Genomic DNA, 289 nt, shown 5'->3' with positions numbered 1-289 from the left:
GAACCACAGGTCCAAAGTCATTCAGGACCTTTTAGGACTGGACCACAGGACGATGGAGGCACGTTAGCGTCTGGAGGGACTGAGCGAAGATCACTGAAAAGATCTCACTGACCCAAACCCTAACCCCACCGCTGATTAGGGCTGTGAATCTGGTGATACGATACAAATCACTATACTAGGATCACGATACGATATATCATGATACTGTTAAAAAGGCAATTTTTTGTTTGTTTCTTTTTTTAAAAATGATTATTCCCTTGAAGAATTGAATTATAGCAGAAATCTGCAC

This window comes from Sphaeramia orbicularis, chromosome 7, assembly GCF_902148855.1.
Source record: "Sphaeramia orbicularis chromosome 7, fSphaOr1.1, whole genome shotgun sequence".
NCBI lineage: Eukaryota > Metazoa > Chordata > Actinopteri > Kurtiformes > Apogonidae > Sphaeramia > Sphaeramia orbicularis.
This window is presented reverse-complemented; position numbering follows the sequence as displayed.